This window comes from Ochotona princeps, chromosome 3, assembly GCF_030435755.1.
Source record: "Ochotona princeps isolate mOchPri1 chromosome 3, mOchPri1.hap1, whole genome shotgun sequence".
NCBI lineage: Eukaryota > Metazoa > Chordata > Mammalia > Lagomorpha > Ochotonidae > Ochotona > Ochotona princeps.
Genome location: NC_080834.1, coordinates 43,145,556 through 43,165,012, shown reverse-complemented (window position 1 = coordinate 43,165,012; position 19,457 = coordinate 43,145,556).

The window sequence follows — 19,457 nt, the reverse complement described above, 5'->3', positions numbered from 1 at the left end:
CACTCCCTAATGATCAATCATCAATAATCAGAGTAAGCTTCACAATCTAAAACAATTGCTGCCACACAATTAGAAACTTTCAGTAAAGAACATTAACCCTTACTTTCATTTGCATCCATAAAGCGTTATCCCTTCTCTTTTTTTTTCTCTCAAATCACAGCACTTAATGCATTGTAACATTTTATGGCAACAGTTTTTGTTTGTTTCTCATTTGCTTGTTTGTTTTCAAGCATCACTTTCCATTATGTCGCCTGCTGTTTGCTGCTCAAAACTAATAATTCTCATTCTTTTCAACGTGAAATTAATTTAATCATTGTTCATGTAAAACCATTTGTTACTTCAGTTTAGCAGGAAAAAAATGTTTGTTTGTTTGTTTTTGGAAAATGTACTGTCGGAATGCATCTAACAAGATAAGCTGGGGTGACTGAAGCAAGGCTGGGCGCCTGTTGAGAAGAGGCTCCTGGAAGAAGAGGTGAAGGGCCCCTTGCCCAGCAGGCACGCTGCCCCAGTGAGTCCTTGCAAGGCTTGCCATGCTTTCCTTGGAAAATGTGTCTGTGTTCTGTCTAGTCAGCTGACCAAGGGCAGACAGTGAACTTTATCTATTACCCGTTTTAATAGTGTTTTGACCAAGGCGCTTTGTTAGCTTTGCTTGAACGCCTGCTTGCAGACATGACCTAAGCCTGAGTAGAGTTTGAACTAATGTTTTACTGTGTGTCTAAATGCTGATGCTCTGAAAATGAACGTTGTCAGTTGCCACCAAAAACACTGTCCCCCCATTTTATTTGTCGCCACTCCCTCACCAGGTTTCTGCGAGATAAACTGCAGTAGACCCCTTCTTGTATGTTTTCAGCAACGAATGAAGACACCACATTAAACTGAAGTGTGTTTCTAACACCAAGTAGACATTGTGAAGATTACCATAGAAACTATCAGAGGGACAAATTTCCTCAACGAACTAAAGCAACATAGGATGAAAGCCCTACAGCAGCATCCTTGGCAATATCTACATGGGCTTAGGAGTAATCTTTCCTGAAATCCATATATAAAAGATCTTTGTTTCCTTTCCTGCTGTTTTTTTTTTTTATGGAGAAAGAAGGAAAAACAAAACTGTCATTTTAAAAAGCTGTCTTAAAATTAATGTTTCAATCATTTCTATACAGTGACCTACAAAAATTTTAAAAATGGAGTTAGTTTGATGAGGGTTAAATGAGGATGAACGATTGTATTTTCTCCAGTACAATGGACCAATAGTGCCATCTATTGCTGCTAATACCAGTACATCATACAATGATTTTTTGTTGTTATATGGAGATTTATTATCACTAATTTGAAGTCATTTTCTGTACTTAAAATTTGCAGAATTAATAATTGGACAAAATTTCATTTCAGAGAATGTCATCTACTCTGTATGTATTTGACATAACATGTTAATTTTTAGTTATCTTGTGGAAGACAGATTCAATGTATAAGAATTCATATACTTCTAACAGGGCTTTATAACTTATACACTGTGTGGAACTCTGGGGCCATACGTTTATGAGGGATGAGGGATGAATACTAGGTACCGTCTCTGGCTGTCACAAATAATTGATGCTTAGATAAAAAATATAACAAAACAATCTGTAATTTATATAACCACATTAGAAAAAGTTGTACTCAGTTTCATGCAAAAGAGTCTAGAAGGAGGTGAAAAAGATATTTTCCAAAATCTACCCATAAAGGAAATGCTGCTGAACACATAGAAAGAAATAACTGACTTAACCCATTTCTAACAAAATCAAGTATGTCTGACAAACTGATTTTTAGCCTCCTTTGTATAAATAGAAAAGAAAAGGAGAAGAAAATACAGACATATGATATTCTATATCTGAAAATAATTTTCAATTAAAACGTGAATTGGAGACAATTTTAGAAATACATGTGTTCAGAGGATTTAACTCTAGCTAACATGGTCTAAGCAAACAATTCTTAAAGAGTATGATTCCAGATTGAAGCCTGCTATTGTACAAAGAAAAACGTCACGAAGGGGGAGTGTAATAGCTGATCAATGTGTATTGAAGTGGGGTCTTCCACCGTTATTATCCAACCACAGTGTGCATATAGTAACACTCAGCAATTTTAGTGCTCAGGCTTCTCAGCTTTGAAAATCAGTTCATGATGTTCATAATAAACAATATAAAGTCATATACCATCACCTGAGATTTCCCAGATTGTTCACTTAATATTGCTCTGATGCTTCATTTACCAAGCATGAATTTGAGACCTGTATTCCAAACTTTGTGTAGGTCAGACTATCACATAGATGAAGAAACTCACTATAGAGAATATTTCACTGGCTATAATGTGTTTGAATTCATTTACGATGCTAAGCACTTCAAGTATGATCTAGTTTTCATGTGATGCTGCTGTGTTATATGCACATGATATATTTGCTTTGCTTTATTCATTTGGAGTACATTTTCACTTTTGGAATATCATCAATAAATGCTTTAGTCTACACAAAGCTGTCTCAGTTTTTGTCAACACTGAGTTTTATTTCATATGAATCAACAATGTGTAGTGGGTTTGGCAATCACGTGATTAATTTGCTTCAATAGCGTAATAAAATGAACACATCATACTGTCAAACATCTGCAGTGTTTTGCATATACAGTAGCAATGCTTGGAACTTATTGTAATAAGGGTTATTTTCAGCACTTGCCTTGACAATTAGCTCAGATAATCGAATGGTTGCGGTTTGATACCCACATGTATTTTTTTGTTTACAATAACCTAATTACAAAGTTGGAAATGAATTTATTGACTAATTGTCTTTCATGAATTCTCTTTGTGAAACAATTTTGTTGGATTTGTTTCTCATTTTTTAAAAAATGTTTATTTATTTTATTACAGTCAGATATACAGAGAGGAGGAGAGACAGAGAGGAAGATCTTCTGTCCGATGGTTCACTCCCCAAGTGAGCCGCAACGGGCCGGTGCACGCCAATCCAAAGCCGGAAACCAGGAACCTCTTCCAGGTCTCCCACATGGGTGCAGTGTCCCAATGCATTGGGCTGTCCTCGACTGCCTTCCCAGGCCACAAGCAGGGAGCTGGATGGGAAGTGGGGCTGCCGGGATTAGAAGCGGCGCCCATATGGGATCCTGGGGTGAGGACTTGAGCTGCTAGGCCACGCCGCCGGGCCCTTGTTTCTCATTTTTAAGCTGTACTATTTTCCTAATGCCTGAATTTTGTCTATAGTGTATTATTACATTATTTTCTTTATTATCTAATTTCCACACTAATGCTCCACATTCATACATGGTTTGAAAAATGGACTTATAAATCCTATTGTTAAAGGACTGTTTTTTTTAAATTCAATGTAACAATGACATATGTGACAAAATAACAAAAAGAAATAGAGGGCTCGGCAGTGTGGCCTAGTGCCTAAGGTCCTCGCCTTGATCCCATATGGCCGCTGGTTCTAATCCCGGCAGCTCCACTTCCTCTCTATCTCTCCTCCTCTCAGTATATCTGACTTTCTAATAAAAATAAAATAAATCTTTAAAAAAAAAAATAGAAAAAATGTGATGTATATTTATTCTTTATCTGTTCTCTTTCAAATAAAAATAAGCATTTGTTTTTTAATTAAATATACAATCTTAGTGGCATCATATATTACATTAGCAATGATGTAGATGACAAGAGACTAGTACTGACAATTGTATAATATATGCAATAGCTGATACAGTAATTGATTATAACTTTGCTGCTGGAAATATTTAGATCAACTGTCACATTTTTCTTTAATCTTCTTAACATTATTCTTGTTGAGTTACACATTCCTTCAATTGAGATGGTTTGGAATGACACATTGATCACATCTGTCTGGTGAGAAACCACTAACATGTAATGTAAGATACCAAATAAAATCAACTTTCCAAAGAAAAGCCAATCTCTCTTCTAGAGGGAGCAACAGAGACAGGAAAAAACAAAGCACAATAATTTTATTATTTAACCCAAATGTCTGCCGACTCCACTCCAGAACTTTGAGGTTCAAGAGAACAGCAGTTGTCCTCTGATGCTCAATTTATTTTGGAATTCATTTACAAAAGAATATTTCTTTTTGGCTCAGTGATCCTATTACATTTTACAGCTGAAATAATAAACAATACATTTTGCCTTCAACAAAAGTAATTCAAAGACAAACCAGTTATTTTATTAAAGTGAAACTCTTGGGTAACTAGATGAAGAACAATATTACCCATCACGTGAGTGACTTCAAACTACATCAACAAAGTAAGACAAAAAGAGCTTTTATGGGAAGAGGAGCAATATGTTTTATCAGCAGCGTTTTAAAAAGCCTTATAACTTGTAACTTATTAGAACAAACACTCGAGAAAGCATTTAGTTCAACTACTTTGAAGTTTGGAGAACTGCCTTCTTGAATATTTCTCATGTGAAGTATTTTTTTCATAACCATGTCAAATTAGACATTCTAGATGATGCCCAGTTCGTGCTGAGATTTGGTGAGTACCTACGCATGTTTAAGAGTAGAATATTTACAGGTTTTGTATTTTTGCTTATTTTTTGGTCAGAAAAATGTGATACAATCCATAAATTTGCCAAAGTTGTAATTTTGTGTGCTTCAATAGTTTCCATATACAAATAGCAACAACAAAAGACAATATCTCTAAACAGCTAGAAATCTGGATGTTCTAAAATATTTTTCATTTGTTTCAATACTATACTTTATTCATTCATATACTCTTCTGGCATTATTGACTTCATGTAATGGTACATTATTTGAAAGGGATAGCATTGCTCTCTTATAGATTTTTATGTAAATTAAATGACAGATATTCACCTGAATTGATATACCTAACATGCAACTGATCAGAGATTAAATTATATTTCATATTATATAACTATGCTATAAAATAAATTAAATACTACCCTTTTTATACATAGAACTGCATGAGAAACCAAGATTGGGAGTTTTGGCAGCCATCTGTTACAACTGGCCTAAGTGCATCTACAGAACCATAATTGCAGAAGAAGAAAATGATAATCACACAATTTTAGGTATTTTCTCTCATTCTTATATATTTTGCACAATACTTACCTTCCACAATATCCTTTGAAACTCTAATCCTATAACGTAACTGAAATCCCCAACTTTCCAATGAGCAATATTTGTGTCCTTTTTACTTCCTACTATTTAGTCTACTAGAGTGATATTATATAAATATTGCCTTGTTTACTTATTGTAAGACATAAACAATCTTATATTGAAATAATCCTTTTACAGCATAAAAACAACTGACCTAAAACAGAGCAGTTTAAGCAATATGAAGGCTTGTATTTCTCTTTAATGATCTAAGTACAGTTAGACCTCAGAATCCATATCTATAAAGATGAATATCTGCAAGTTTTATCTATATATCTATCTGTTAACTATCTATTTTTCTGTTTTTAGATATATGTACGATATCACCTTATTTGGAATGTAGCATTTCAGACAGTGAGAACAAGTGATTAACCTTCCATCTTCTCTCCAATAGCCACAAAGGCCAGAAATGGACAAACCCAAAACTAGGTTTCAACGACTTAGTTTGGATCTCTCACATGATGGTCCTTGGGTCATCTTTTACTGGTTCCTAGGCCATTAACAGAGAGCAGGATCAGAAATGGAGTAGCCAGAACACAAACTGATGTCAATGGGATACCTGTGTCAGGCAGTGACTTAACCTATAATGCCACAACACCAGCCATGGTCAACACTGAATTTAAAGTACTGAGAGTATTAAAACGTATTTCTATTTTACAGCCTATTTTCTCTTGCTATAATTTAATAAATAATATACCAAACTTACCATTTATACAGGGTCTCTGCTTAATACATAATTAATCATGCATATTACTTCTGTTTTTAGTACCTCTCTATCTCAGCAATACATATCTCTAACTATATCAGAAACCCGACAATACAGTGTTCTGATGACAGCTATGAAATAGATAAAATTCTGTTGTTAGTAAATAAGGCAGAATAGGTACTATAGAGTCAATTGGAAGCTTATTGAATGGCTACAATTTTAATCAAATATTAATAAATAGACAAAGTTGGCAAGTCAAGTGGATTTTACATTGTATGTATTATCAGTCTAAACCATTGGAGTAATTACACCAGTCACTACCAATGATTATATCTTTTCAAAATTTGAAGTAGGGGTTGGCACCAACCTCCCATATGTATGCCAATTTGAGTACCTAGATACTCCAATTCCTATCCAACTCCATGCTTATGACCAGGAAAGGCAGCATAGGATGGTTCAGTCATTGGATCTTTACAGCAACATGGGAGATCTGGAAGAAACTCCTGGTTTCAGGTCAGCTCAGCTCTGGCTGTTAGAGACATTAGGGAGTGAACTGGTAGAAATGTTCTCATTTTCTCTCTGTGTGTGTATCTGTGTGTGTCTGTGTGTGTGTGTGTGTGTCCTCTCTTTAACTTTACCTTCCATATACATATATATATATATATATATGCACACATATATGCATATATATACTTAAAATATATTTAAAGAAATAGATATACATGTATATATTTAAAGAATGGTGAATTTAATTTAGAGAGACGAAAATTATTTTCACTTAAGTAGGTAATATATACTTATTCTGGGCAGTCAAGTTTACTTTTTAAGCATTTAAAGAAACATAAAACATGGAATTTAATAAAAGTGTGATAAAAATTGAACTAAAATATATGAACTGTGATATCTATATGGAGTTTTCGTTAAAATATTTCATTCAGTATTTTATTATCACAAAATTTATTTTTGGCTCCTGCACAGTAGCTTAGTGGCTCAAATCCTTGCTTTGCATGTTCTGGAATCTCATATGGGCGCCAATTCTAATCCCAGCAGCCCTGCTTCACATTCAGCTCCTGGCTTGTGATCTGGGAAAGCTGTCAAGGACTGCCAAAGGCCTTGGGACCCTGCATTCGCATGGGAGACATGGAGGAAAGTTCCTGGTTGCTGGCTTCAGATCGGTACAGCATCAGCCATTGTGGTCACTTGGGGAGTAAATCATTGGAAGGAAGATGTTACTCTGTCTCTCCTTCTCTCTGTATATCTGACTTTGCAATGAGAATAAAATAAATGTTTTATAAAAAGTTTATTTTTAATATCTTATAACAACTAATTGCCTGATTAATATCACACAAAATACATAACTTGCTCTAATGAAAGACTTAAATTTTGTCAGAAAAATCATTTAAGATATTCTATGATTTGGCCCAGCAGGGTAGCTTGGTAGCTAAATCCTTATCTTGCATCTGCCAGGATCCCATGTAGGCAATGGTTCAGGTCTTGGCAGCTCCACTTCACATCTGACTCTCTATTGTCCTAGGAAAACAGTGAAAAATGGCCCAAAGCCTTAGGACCCTGCTCACATGCAAGTGGCCTGAAAAAAAATCTCCTGGCTCCTTTCTTTTTATTGGCTCAGCTCCAGTTGTTGCAACCATGTGGGGAGTGAATCAGTGAACAGAAGTTCCTTCTCTCTGTCTCTTAGTCTCTCTGTAGATCTTTCCAATAAAAATAAATAGATAGACAAATAAATAAATAAATCTTTAAAATATATTGTAACTGGAAACCATTATGCTAAGGGAAATGAGCCAATCCCAAAAGATTAAATACCATATGTTTGCCTTAATATAAGATGAAAGAATGTCAGTCCAGAAAATAGTACCTGTATTTTGTAATATTATTTTAACCTCAAACAGCCTGTATCTAATGCAATAAGTTATTGTGATGTCATCAATGAACATACAGAGTAAATCAGACTGCTTATGATCTACATCAAAGAATTGTAAAACCTAATATACTCTTAAGACCCCAAGCTACTCAGAAATGGAGCGGGAAAGCAGAGAAATCTTCCATCTCCTTAGAATATGTGAGGAAGACATAAAGTACAACCTATCAGAAACGTAACAGATAATTCATAGACAACAGACTCGAATCAGCATTAAACAATAGTTAAACTACAAAAACATATAGGGGGAATCAGGAGTGATCCTGACAATCTCTTAACAGGAGGTCATATGCACAGAGCAGGGGGGCACCTCAGAGTGGAGAAGGGGGAAAGGAGGGGCTTGTATCCCAACCCTGAAGACTCCCAGATCCTCACCAAGGACTATCAGTATGGGCACCAAGGACTACATCCCAACAGACAAGGAGACCACGGGGAATTGGAGTGCCCTCAGAGGCCGAGAACTCTGAGGTCACCCAGCCCCATTTGGATCTACCACATGGGATGCAAGAAGCCCAAACCTTTCCTCACAGGATCCAACGTCATCGGAACAACAGCCAGGATCTCTGAGGGATCTGCAGAAATAGAAGAACTGTAAACTTCCTTCGGGTCTAGGAAGAGGAGCTTCTTCTGGTCCTTACTTAGTTCCAACTTTGGATCCCCACGCTCTTGCAATGACCATCAGGGTCGCTTTGGAGGCTCCGCCCCCCCCCAATAGAATAGTCAGAGAAATACAAGGAAAGCTTAGAACCAAACAGGAAATGGTCAGCACAGATCCACATATACCTTAATATACCTTACTAGGTAGGACACAAAGATTAGTTATTCCTCACTAAGATTTCTCTGCTCAACCCTCCTAAAACTGTTCTAGCACCTCAACTGTTGACAAATGCCTTGTTAGATTTATAAGCCAATTTAGACTATTCTAAAATTTGCCAAGTTCAGCAAAATTATGCGTCAACACAATAAACTGCTAAATACTAAAATGAAAACAGACATGAGACAACTGAATAGTACCCTATGGACACTTTAAGGTTTATAACAGCCAGTTCTGCGTACAAACAAAAATTGAAGGGTTAATGAAGTAGTCACAGCGTGTGGTTAAGACCTTGCATTGTTTTAACATATTGATTACTCAATACCATGTCAATTAATTCCATAATGTTTTAAATTGTTGTTGATGTTGTGCTGGGGCTTCTAATTGATCGGGGTGATATTCTGCCAGCTCTGCCTTCAGACCAGAGATGGTCTTCCTAAGAAACTGTTGAATTGATCCGGACAATAAAATGCAGGACTCTATGCTTGGTATATGTTTGCAATGAAAGAATCTCGACTTAATTTGAACTGTAATACTGCAACAAGGTGGAGGAATCCACCATGGGGGGAGGGCTTGGGGAGGGGATGGGGGAATCCCAGAGCCTATGAAACTGTGTCACATAATGCAATGTAATACATTAATAAATAAATAAATAGGGCCCGGCAGCGTGGCCTAGTGGCTTAAGTCCTCTCCTTGAACACCCCAGGATCCCATATGGGCACCAGTTCTAATCCCAGCAGCTCCACTTCCCATCCAGCTCCCTGCTTGTGGCCTGGGAAAGCAGTCAAGGACGGCCCAATGCATTGGGACCCTGCACCCGCGTGGGAGAACTGGAAGAGGTTTCTGGTTCCCGGCATCGGATCGGCGCGCACCGGCCCGTTGCGGCTCACTTGGGGAGTGAATCATCAGATGGAAGATCTTCCTCTCTGTCTCTCCTCCTCTCTGTATATCTTACTTTGTAATAAAAATAAATCTTAAAAAAAATATATATATAGTATGATAAACATGAACTATTAATTACATTTTACCACCATGTAAACAATTTTGGATAAGCAAATATTAATAAAAACACTTTATTATATTTCAAGATTTTTACCATGGTTTACAAAGAGTCAGAGCAGTCTGTCCTAGGTATATTCTAATAGATTCTCTTCTGGATAAAGCAATACCAGTGTTGAGATGCTTGTACTTTCACAAGTTAAAGAATAATATTTTTACTTTCATTTTTCAATCCTTCGGACCAAGTTTTGTAGCATGCCACTTGTTCCGTGGATGCCCAAAGTAAGATTTGTCAGTCAATGTATCCTGAAAAGATTTCCTCAACTGTGAAGCAATGAAACCAACACCTTAGAACTCTCAAAACCTCACAAGAAACACCATGAGAACACTATGTCCCCAACATTTGTGCTCTAGGTGTCATCAGATGGTTATTCCCATTCCTAGGTGCTAACGCACATCAAAACCATAATACTCCCTTCTTAGGCTCCCCTGCAGACACAGAAGAAAACAGGAACCATTGGTGATGCCCACCTTACTCCCTACCTGCTCTTCCCCACCCTAGTCAGAGGTACAAGTGCGTATACATTCCTCTCAATTATGTAAACAATGCTAAAAAACAAAATTCAGAATTTTAAAAGAAGAAGCTAGAATAGATGTTTTCTTTTCAAAACATGAAGTGAGGGTACTCAACAGAAAGATGTCATCTTAAGATCATTTTTAAACAATTGAAAATGTGTTTGGCAGATGAGAGAGTAAAGACGGATGAGGTAGATAGGTGTCAAAATATATTTGAAACGTATGATAATGATCTGCCTAAGTGTTCAATTTGAATGCAGTTTTAAGATTAGTGAATCTAAAATTAGTGAGCTAATATACACGAAACACTTAAAACCTGCTTGACACAATCAATGTGTTTAGATTTTAGCTACTGTGTTATACTTATCTGCATATTACAATATCTGTTGAAAAAAATACATTATTTTCCTAAGGAAACATAAATACCCCATATGTTTTCCACACTTGGTCTTAGAAGAAAGGCCAGCAAGCAATGTGCATGTTTTACTTGTTCAGTATGAGTTACATCAAAATAATTTTAGTTTCCATCTTTGCATATTTCTAAATATATTTATTTAGGAAAGATCAAGAATACCTCATCCATCCTACTACCTGTGATTTTGGACAGGGATTCCCTTTGTTAAGCTAATCTATAAAATGATTTATTTAGAAACAAAATGACAACTGCAATAACAAGAAAACTCAATCACATCCTTTATGAATTTCAATATAGCTTTTTGGAACCTGCCTATTCAGACAAAATTCTGCCTTATTCTTTAGTAATCCAGGTAAGCCTCTCTGAGATTTGATTTTCCTCTTGTTGAATTGGTGATATAAATGGTAAATACTCCCTATTAATAATTCATGTCCTTAGAACAGTTTATTGTAGAATAAGAGTTAGATAATGTTAACACTCACTACAAAGTTTTGTTCTTCTATTTTACTTTTTTTGTATTATTTTATGACAATTCCATAGGCTTTGGGTTTTCTTTTCCCCCTGCCCCCTGCCTGATTTCCCCTGTATTATTACACTATTATAATAATATATAATAATATTAATATCATTATAAAATAATAATATACTGTTATTACAATAGTATGGTTATTCATAAACAGTCATAAGTCCATAATTTTGTTATTTTATACTATCCAGATATTGCAGGCATGGAAAATGGCAGATAGTCCAGCATCCTATTGTCAAGACGTATTTCACAGTTCCATTGTGAGTCCATCTTTGATATGGAAGTAGACAGGCATGGTTTGGTAGATGCTATTCCTTTCTCAATCAAAAGAAAGTCTTTAAGAACCAATTGTAGGGCAGGTCTGGAAGATGTACATTCTTTGAGTTTTTCTTTACTGTGGAAGAATTGCAGGGGAGTCTTCCATATTATGCATTGTGTCTCAGCCTCTTCTTTTGTTCTTGGTCATTGCACTTCTGGTTAGCAAATTCTTCCTCTTAGGGCAGGTTTCCAAAATGTGTCACCCATAAGTCTTCAGTTCGATTTTACTGATTTTAGTGATTGTGTTTGGCCCCAGTTCTTCGTTTATTGTCACTCCCTCCAGCAAGATTCAGACCTGGGCTCTTGTGTTAGGCTTCTACCACAATCTCCGATGCTCCAGCTCCAGGCTGTGCCTGCACAATCACCTATATCCTTTCTTAGCAATATGTACTATTTGTGCTAAGCTGGGAGAGAACTCACTTCCAGCTCAATGCATTGCACTGGTCCCACAGGGAAAATTCTGCTGACTTTTGCATCCTACGAGTCCCATGCAAAATAGATCCAAGTTGCCCTCAGACCTGATGGCCAGCAGATTCTGGAAAGATCAGGATTACCAACAGCCTAGCCATTCCAGACCTAGTTTTTCCTAATCTTGGGAATTGCTTGAGCCAGAAGTGGGAGAAAGGATAGTGTCCTATTTACTCCACTTCCAATGCAGATCCAAGTAAATGGGTTTAAAGAGCAGCAAATCTCAAGATTGTTTCCAACCCTACTAACTGTATGGGAGACTCTGAAGAAAGACCTGTCTCCTGACTTTGGACAAAGACAGTCCTGACCGTTGCAGATTGCTGTGAAGTGAAACACTGGAAGGAAGATATTCTCTCTCTCTCTCTCTCTCTCTCTCTCTCTCTCTCTCTCTCCCCTCCCACCCAAAAATAAATGTTGAAAAGACATTTTTTGAACATGATATATACTGGTCTTAGCAGAAGTGACTTCAGCACTTTGCCAAAATCAGGCAGATACCCCAATGCAGAAATGTTTTGGAATTTTGAGTTGGTGCAGAAGGTCAAAACCCACAATGATAACACATTAAAAATATGCCCAAACCAAAAAGCTGATTTCTTCGGGCCTCCCCCACATCTATGATGTATAAAAGCCCTATGCTGCATACCCTGGGTGGACATTTCCCTCACATGGCCATGACACCATGTGTGTTAGCTTTTACATGTCAAATTAGAAAAATAGCATTGAGTAATACAATCAGTGGAGAGTATAAAAAGAATTATTTCTGTATTCAGTAAGTATACATACCAATGGAGTTTCTTTTCTCAGATCCAAAAATGGGCATCAAATTAATATGACATTGCATGTCAAAATGATAAACACAGCTGCTCTCCCAAACTGATGCAGGAAAAACTTTAACAATAATAACATAGCTACTAAAATTATAAGCAGTAAGATAAAATCTGATTATTCTCTAAAAAATTATGTGAATAGTATAAAAACTTTTTTATTATATTGCTACACATAGCCGGTACTTTATATCATAGAAGTAATTTTAAGCTACTTAATAATGAAAGATACACTTTATTGTATAGAATATGATTATCCTCATATTTTGCTTTACAGATTCATTAAAACTATTAATTATCTAGCAAAAATCTATTACGTTTTATTATGAGACAATGAAAACCTAGCTTTCTATTATTCATTCTGCTTCATGTTTGAGGTTAAACAACATTGACAAAGTACAACTAAACCATATACTTCAAAATTTCAAATATTGTATTACATCGAGTAAGTTATAATCACTGAGGTATCAAATTATCATTTAAATTTGAATTTGTTCAATAATACTATGGCATGAATTACAAAACATAGCTGCATTGCTTCTTCATATAAGAAAATTGTTGTTGTTTTGTACTGCTGAACATCCACAAAACCCAGGCCCATGCTCCAGTGTCACATTCCACCTTCATAGTGTCCTTGCTGCATTCAGTGAAACTCTCAATGAGTTGTTCCTTTACCCTTGGGCTCTGAGAGTGATTCAATATTATCACACTGCCCAGACTACATCCAGTTTATCTCTACTGTCTCAGAATTTAATCTATTCTCCACTTGCTATGAAATCCTGGATCCAGGTGCAAACCTGTTCTACTTGCTGGATCCTGTGCTATAAAATGACAACTTCTGATACATATTACCCTCTTTATGGGGTCTTCAATTACCCCTGACTCAGTGGTGGCAATGACCCCTGGTGAGGGCTACCTATGCACTGACCTAGAGACATTTGGGGGTGCTCTTGTTTCTCTACACACCAGTCTATGTGTCAGTCTTAACCAGACCTGTTTAACTACGGGGTCTGTCACCTCATGCATTCCTCCTGATACCCCCTTGAGCTGTCTCCTGGCAAATTTAAAACACCTACAATTAGCTGCTTACTTCAAATGAAAATTTCTTACATGCGTATAAAATGTAGATTGGCTTCAATATCCTCTAGAAAACTTCCAAGTAGTTTCATAATGGTTCTCTGGACCCATATATACTTTGGAACGTAGATAACTACTGCTGGTGGATGAGAAAATGATAAGAGGTCTCTCACATCCAGGCTTTCTACTATCTCAAATCTAAATCCACTCTATGCCGCGTGCTTACCAGACCAAGTGCTTCAAGCCCGAGGCAACGCAACATCTGGTGCAAATTCCTTTTCTCCCTACAAGCTTTCTTTGTTTCTGTAGCAAATAGAAGGTGAGGTTACAGCATAACTATCAATTCCCCGGTGCACTTCTCCACTCACATGGAAGCCCGCCATCAGGCTGTCTCACATGTTAAGACCCTGTCTGCCATCTTGCCTTTAGCCCTCCAAACTCCCTTTCATTTCCCTCTGTCTGAAGAGTTCCTTTTTGCTCTCTTTACTGGGAATCTGAACTGCCACAATTACAGCTTTGGACCACGACCTAGACTACTAGTGAAGGAAACCTCTCATTGTCTCTCAGTCAGTGCTGAACCCACATGCTACACCAACCGGAGTGACAGCAACCTATTACTCATTGTGGGTATTGATGAGTGTAACCCATCACCCTAAATGTGTTCCTCTCCACTCCTCAGTTCTCATGCTTTGTCCTCTACAAAGTTTTAGGTTATACCAATCCATCCACTTTGGACTCTGGATATTTCAGCCAGGGTTGTGAGTTTAAGCCTCTTACAAGTTGTCAATTACCTGAGATAAATATTTTCTAAATGTAAACAGTCCTTAACCTCTTGTACTCTGTGAACTGTTTCTGTTCACGATTAAATGTGACTCTGAAACTATTGCTAACAACATTCTTCAAAAACCTAATACTTATGTAAAAAATATGCTGGTATAGAATTGAATTCAAATCCATTTTTAAATTTTCCTATTTTCGTTGTTAAATAGTAGATAAGTGCATTTACCTACTAGCTTTTATATTAAGATGGAGACTGGTTACAAACATGTAAATGTGTTCTTGATGAAGGAGGTTGTGAAATAAAAATTCATGTGTAGTATGATCGGTAATACTCTTTAAAGTATTATTTGCATTGAATTAAAATCTAATCTTCTGTTAAAGCATCAAAGTTTTAAAATACACCTATTATTGTAATATCTCCTTTTAAATAACTTTTATATAGGCACTCACTACATTTTCTAGTTAGCTGCATTAAGATCGGTCTGACTCGGTTGAATTGTCTCAAGATAGGAAGTTTATTAATGTTCTAACATTTTTTTAAGGCTTATTTTTGTTAGAAAGTCAGATATACAGAGAGAAGGTGAGGCAAAGAAGAAAACCATCTGTCCAATAATTCACTTCCCAGATGGAATGTTTTTTGCCCAATCATACTTCTTGTTTTTGTTTCTTCTTTTCACACCCTGTCTGTTTCTCAAGGCCTCATTAGCCAGTCTTTTAACCAACTCTTTTTGGGTCAAACCAAGCCACTGCTAATCCATGTTCTAGCCTAAGCCTATCCATAACAGCCACATTTTAGATCCAAGAAATATCAATCAGTTGCATAAGACAAAAGGCTGGAATAGTGGGCTGAGCAGAGGTGACTCCAACATTCTGCCAAAGGCAAGTAGACACTTCCACACAGGAATGTTTTGGAATGCTGAGTCTGCACAAAAGGTTAAAACCTGTTATGATGAGATAGGACAAGTATGCACAAAGCGAGGACCTGATACGTTTTGCCCTCCCCTGCATCTAAGATGAATAACAGCCCAGTGCTGTATACTCTGGGTGGCCATTTCCCTCACACGGTCATGCCGCCATGTGGAAGTGGCCCTGGGCTGTTTCCCACCAGGGAGCAATTTATTAGTCGGTCTCCTCACTGCCCCCTTGGCCTTTTATTCTTGTAAAACAAAAAGCTCCAGTGTGACTCACTAGTTCTGACCTGTGCATTTGTGGTGATAATTCCTAACAAAATGTATATATGCATAATATATGTTTAGAAGAACATTTATACAAATATGCTAATATATATTTGAGCACATATACATGCATGCATTGATATTCATTCACATACACATATTTATGTATGTATATAGAAGAGAAAAAATATATATATATATCTATATGACTGCAGAGCTGCGCATCATATTTACACAGGTACACGGGCTAGATATAAAAATATTCATATACATGAATTCCACAGATGAAATGAATGTAAACACTTCTCTTGTCAAAGTTCTTACATATTTTGAATGGATTGTGGTTAATGAACATTTCTGTCACAACTATACACCTTCCTCTTTGTTCCAATCAAGCATATATAATTTCTAAACAAGAGAACACAACTGTTTCAACAAAGTCTTAAAATGGCTGAGATTTGCCCACAGAATCCTTATTCCAATAATAAATAGTTATTAAATGAATAAAGGTTTGTAATATGGCCAGGAGACTTCTAAAAATAATGTTTGTTACTAATTTGTATTTACCTTGTCCTCATAATTTCCCATTATTAAACTAAACGAAAGCTCTTTTTTCAATATTATGAATTGTGAGATGAGCTGATAGCTATTTGTAAGGAAAAGAAAAATCATAAATTTATAGAAAAGGAAAACATGTAACATTTAGTAATAATTATAATTACTAATTATTATTACCACAAATTATCAACTGTAAGTGGAATATATAGTAAAATTATTAATTTAGTGTAATTTATTAATAATGTGTGACTCTTTAGGATATTGTGCATTAAAATGATCAAAAAAATGTAAAACTGAGTGAGAATGTTTTACTTATAGAAGTGTTGTCAGTATAAAGTATTGAAGTTATGAATTGTGTATGAAATAGAAATTATATTTACAAATAGTATAGTATTTTTAATTTTATATAAAATGCTATAAAATACGATATTATTTACCCTGATGCTGGACTTTTTTTCTAATGTTTTCTCAATTGCTTTGAAAGGTAATTGAAATTTGAATTCATATTTCAATTTATATATACATAGTGAACATATTAACTTTCCTTTGAGACAATGTGAGCATTAAAAAGACATAAAGCTAAATCAATAACTGAGAGAACAAAAGGAAATTTTACAGGAGCAAGAAATTAAATTACACACTATTGGTGACCAATGTGTCACTGAAGAAAAGAAAAAGAAATTCAAAGACCTTCCTAAAGCAAATATACTATTGTGTAATGTATGATGCATTGTTTTAATGAGTGAAAATAAAAGCAAAATCCCCAACCCCCTGAGATGTAGCAAAAAAAAATGTGTTGAACAGTTTATTGATTTTATACTTTACGTGAAGGTTGTGTTATATCAGAGCAAACATGATATTTGTCCTTTGGGGATTGACTCAGTTTCACTGATCATAATGGTGTCTGCTTGGGACTGTTTGGCTGCAAATGGTAAAGTTTCATTCTGATTGATCACTCACTTAATTATCAATCCAGTAGTATTGTATGGAGTAGATTTAGCACAATCTCTATATCCACTCCCCTTTTGACAGGCATCTGGTTTTGTTCTGTGTTTTTACTATTTTAGGTTGTGCTAATGTAACTATAGCATATATATATATATATATATATATATAGAGAGAGAGAGAGAGAGAGAGAGAGAGAGAGTCCTTTCTCATATGCAGATTTCTTTCTTTCTTTCTTTCTTTCTTTCTTTCTTTCTTTCTTTCTTTCTTTCTTTCTTTCTTTTCATTTCCTTAGCTCACTTCTTCACAGGATTGTTTCTTTGTTATCATTGAGTTTCTGAAGTTCCCTTTGATCCAGTATATTAGTCCCATATAAGTTTTGTAGTGCACATAGATTTTCTCCCATTCTGTCGGTTCTTCCTCGCTGTGTTTATTGTGTCCTTTGCTATACATATAAGCTTTTACATTGATGCACTCCCATTCATTTATTTGACTTTGACTGCCTGTGTTTTTGGTAATTTTTCTAAGAAATTTTTCCAAATTCCTGTATCTTGAGGAGTGCTATTTATGTTTTCCTCTAACAGTTTAATCATTTCTGGATGCAAATTTCGGTTCTTAAGCCATGTAGAGCTGATGTTTGTGTAGGATGACAAGTGGGATTGTTATTTCTGGAAGCTGTAATCCAGTTGTCCCAAAATAATTTGGTGAAGAGACCAAATTTTCCCCTGTATGTTTAGCATTAATTAGCTGTACATATATGGGCTCCGTTTTGGGGTTCTCATTAATTCCAATGATCTTCTCTGTTTTTTTATCCATATTAGGCCATTTTGATGACCACTGCTCTGTAGTATGTCTTTAGGTCTGGAATTGTGATTCCTGCAGTTTGATTTTTATTCTTGAGGATAACTTTGGCTTTTCAAGGTCTCCTGCATATCCAGAAGAACTTCTTTTCTATTTCTGAGGAGAATGTTTTTAGGATTTTTATTGGAATCAAATTGAATCTGTATATTACTTTCAGTAATGTGGATATAGTGATGATGTCGATCCTGCTGACCCACGGCCTCTGTAGGTTTCCCCGTCTCTTAATGTCTTCTTTCATTTCTTTTTAAAAATGTTTTGTAGTTTTTAGTATTGATGACATCCACATCTTTAGTTGTTAATTCCAAGGTATTTGAGATTACTGTGTGCTATTTTAAAGGGCACAGTAATTACAGCTTGTTACTCAGCCCAGGAATTATTTGTGCATAGTACTATTATTTATTTATACCATTAATTTTGTATCCTGACACCCTGCCGGATTCTCCTATGAGTTCCAATAGCTTCTTGATTGAATCTTTTGGTTGCACTACAAAGAAAACCATGTCATCTGCAAACAGATATAATTTATATTCTTCAGTTCCAACTTGAATTTATTCAGGTTCTTTTTCTTGCCTAATAGCTCTGGCAAGGACTTTCAATACCATATTGAACAAAAGTAGTGGACATGGATATCCTTGTGTAGTTCCAGTTCTTCATGGAAAACCTTTCAGTCTAGCCCCATTTTCTATGATGCTGGCAAAGTGTTTTTCTAATATTGCTTTTTTAAAAAAATATTTATTTATTTTTATTGGAAAGGCAGATATACAGAGAGGAGGAGAGAAAGAGAGGAAGATCTTCCATCCGATGATTCACTCCCTAAGTGACCACAACAGCCGGTGCTGCACCAATTCAAAGCCAGGAGCCAGGAACTTCCTCCAGGTCTCTCACACAGGTGCAGGCTTCCAAGGCTTTGGGCCGTCCTTGACTGCTTTCTGAGGCTACAAGCAGGGAGCTAGATGGGACGCAGAGCAGCTGGGATTCGAGCGGGCAACCATATGGGATCCTGGCACGAGCAAGGTGAGGACTTGAGCCGCTAGGCCACCACGCCAGGCCCCTAATATTGCTTTGACTGTGTTGTAGAAATTTCCTTCTATTCCTTTTGGATGACTTCTTTGCATGTATTGAGATGATCATGTATTTTTTAGTTTTAATTTGTTGATGTAGGGAATCATGTTTATTGATTTGCGAATGCTAAGCAATCCTAGCATTAAAAGGATAAAATCCACGTGGTCCGGGTGAATGCTCTCCCTGATGTACTGTTGGATCCTTCTGGTTGGTATTTTGTTGAGGATCTTTGTATCTATGCTAATCAGGGATATTGGTCTATATTTCTTTT